General features: G+C 37.7%; 1 pseudogene; it reads right to left on the bottom strand.

The window, feature by feature from the left end:
• Positions 1-271: 271 nt before the first annotated feature.
• Positions 272-1,965, bottom strand: LOC103523476 (annotated as a pseudogene).
• Positions 1,966-3,387: the final 1,422 nt, after the last annotated feature.

The raw sequence follows: 3,387 nt of genomic DNA, 5'->3' as shown, positions 1-3,387 counted from the left end.
AGTAAATACCCTCAGTATCACCCCAGGTTTGACAAGTAAATACCCTCAGTATAACCCCAGGTTTGACAAGTAAATACCTATTGACACTTGCCTCATTGATCTTCAATCCCTCCTCTCCCGAGACAAAAACCGTTGTGATCGATTTCCCCCCTTCTTTAAATGGTATGAATTGGATAGGTAAATCGTAAAAGGATAGAAAATGGGCAATAAATAAGAATTGTTATTGTTAACCTCCTCTTTAAATAAAACACATTAAAAAAAAAGCATTGTATAAAATTAGTACAAAATAAAATGTATTTGTGTGAATATAAAAATTATCTAAAAACAAGGAAACTATTAGTAATACTTACATACGAGTTAAAATAGGTGGTAGTGCTTAATTTACGATGTTTATGGAGAAAATATGATGCGAGGTAGCAACGAACTCGCTAGAGATGTATTGGTTGGAGAGGTGCAAGGCAGAAGACTCCCAGGCAGACCCAGAATCAGTTGGATTGACTCAGTCAACGAGGTCATGCAAAGCACGGGTCTACGGGAGGCAGATTGGGGAGACAGGGCCATTTGGAGGAGGAAGCTTGTCGAGGCAATGGATCAACTCCGGTCTGAGATGCCACGGCAGTAAGTAAGTAAAAATGGAGAAAAAGAGTTAGAAGAGTGGGAGAAGAGTAAGTGAGAAGTGGAGAAAGATAAAATTTTCATTTATTTGTTCTAGGACTTTGACCTCAAGAGTCTTGTTAATCTTTTTACAAAGTGAGCTCTTCCACCCAACCAACAATTAGATGGAGTGGGAAACGAGTACGTAGGTCCCTAGAATACCCAACACATCCCAAATAAATAAAATGACGGGTGAATTTCTAAACAATATCAATAATCTTCCCAGATACACGAAGATTGGCTTGCAAGGATGAATGGAAGAGAAAGAAATCTGTTCAACCATCTTGGTGACATACTGGTCCATCCGCCTCAACGTGAAGGCGCGGGTCTGAATCCCAACTAAGGCATGAAATTCAAACCTTAGGCTTGTTTTAGGAATATATTAAAAAGATAATAGGTAAATACCTAATAAAATCTACGAGCTACGAGATGTTAACATGTATTTTAACCACAAAATGCCGTTTACGCCGTTTATTTTTAACACATCTGTCACGGGTCATAATTCTTGTGGAGATAAATATTCAATTAATACAATGAAATAAATAGAAACGGATCAACCAGTAGGGCACACAAGCACTTCATTTGGGAAGGTTTATAAAAAAATATGTAGCTTTCCAAAGAATAAAGAGAGACTGAAAATATTTAAAAAAAAGCGAACATCCTCAGACTCAAATACGAACGCGTAATACACGATGGGGATTAAACAAGGAATGTAAACCTAGGGACTAGGGGACGTCAGTGAATAAATAAAGGGGAAAAGACATTTCAAACGGATATCCAGGTTCAGAACGACCAAAGCGCCCTCTACCAGTCATCAGGATCATCAGAATCTTCATCACTCGAGTTTCTACCACGGATAATCTTCTTCTTTTCAATCATTCTCTTCTTCTGCTTCTTCTTAATGTCAGGGGGATTGAACAGGTCACCTTCATAGTCGATCACTCCAGCTGAAAATATGAAATTAAAAATGTTTTGTTACATAGTTTCGTGGGTTTGACTCCCACTTGGGCAAACTTTATCCCAAACACATAAGATTCATTCTTGGAACTGCTTGCTTCCTCCTACCCTGTTTTTCTTATCTTATATTTCAGGATAAGACTTCTGTTGTTACAGTCCCCTCTATCAAACCTCTTGGGGAAAAAGCTGTTTCAATGTTTTATTACCTTGAGCTATTCTCCATTCTAACATTTCCGTGGAGAAGTCAGCACAGTTTCCTAGCTCAGTGAATCCCACAATGTAATCCTTGGTCACACTGTCCTTGACTAGAGTCAGTGTGGGAATAACTTTGATCCTCAATCGTTCTGTAATCAAAAACCAAACAAACAGTTAATTACTCATGTTCCTAAGTGCGAGATTCATTCGCAAAAGGTGTTTCTCCTCTGGCTGGTATCGGGATCATGAGAGGTTGGGTTCTCTTTTAATTGTTCTAATACGATGCACTTATTTAGTGGGAGTTACCTCGTAAATCATGACATAGGTCCTAAAACAGCGCTCCCCTCCGGGACTGTCCGTTATTCACTACATCGACCCCCTCCCGCCTTGTGAAGGTTTAAGAAACTTTTGGCAGCGGAGATATCATTTGTAGCTCATTTAAACTCGAGTCGAAGGGGATCATTTACTCAGATCATTAAAAAAAGATGTTACATATGTAAAAACCATTTCATCCTATTCGAGATCAACCCAGACATTATTACAGAGGGTTCCATCCTTGTATCTTATCGATACTGGTTTTAAGAGACCAGTACTCTCTCCTCTGTGATTTTGTCCGTTTACCCAGTTCGAATCCTCTGAATGATCCATCTCATTCCATGAATTATAATAACAGAAGGGATTCAAGATTCTATAAATTGTGTGGGTTCGCTTAGTTATACCTTAGACAATGACAGTCTGTGACTGAGTACAACGGTTCTTACACTCTTCGTTAAACTACTTCTTTATACGCTGATCTTTAGACTAAGACTGTCATAACTATTTTTTAACTCTTCTCTAGTGGACTTTTTTGACTTTCGTTTCGGTTCTTCTCTTAGTTACTTGACTTCGTAACCATTAAAAGAAAATAACATACAAGTAAGTAAAATCATTAGTCCTAGTCCCGGAGATAATGTTCTTACATTCTTCCGAATGAATGAATTTCTTGAACCGTTTTTTGTCAAAATTTAAGTACGCAAACTGGTTTGATACATACTATTTATAACCTCGTGAAGGAAGTAAAGTTTAGGTTTCTAGGGTTTCGACAACATACGTGTCACGACTCTTAAGGGGTGGACTAAAAGGAGGGATAAGGTCCCGGTACCCCCTTATACTTCTTTTAAGGTCTGCTCTTTTTTTAAGAAAATCTATGGACACGTTCTTCTAGAGGTTTGTACCAACAGCGTGAAGAATGTTCCTACCGAGACATTATACATTTAGATAACTACTCGTGTTACTTTGGTGACACGTTCTTTGTAGACCTCTGATTACAAGTAAGTTTGAATTACACCTTTTCTCCGAGGTAAAAACTGTCCAGTCGTTCAGTCGTATATTTTTCTCACGAAAAACACATCCACTTAAAAATTGTTACCTCAGTGCATTCAACATGGATTAATGAGTACTGCAAGGTTAAAACCTAGAATTGAGGAATTATGTATGGGATAATAAATACTTAGTACAGAGAAGAATGGAATTAAAACGTGTTCATGTAGATACACAGGACACTCTTTTTTTTTTACAATTAATTTTTTACTCTTTAAAAAG

The sequence above is a fragment of the Diaphorina citri genome, unplaced genomic scaffold, assembly GCF_000475195.1.
Source record: "Diaphorina citri unplaced genomic scaffold, Diaci psyllid genome assembly version 1.1 scaffold24115, whole genome shotgun sequence".
In the NCBI taxonomy this organism is placed as follows: Eukaryota; Metazoa; Arthropoda; class Insecta; order Hemiptera; family Psyllidae; genus Diaphorina; species Diaphorina citri.
This window is presented reverse-complemented; position numbering and strand designations above follow the sequence as displayed.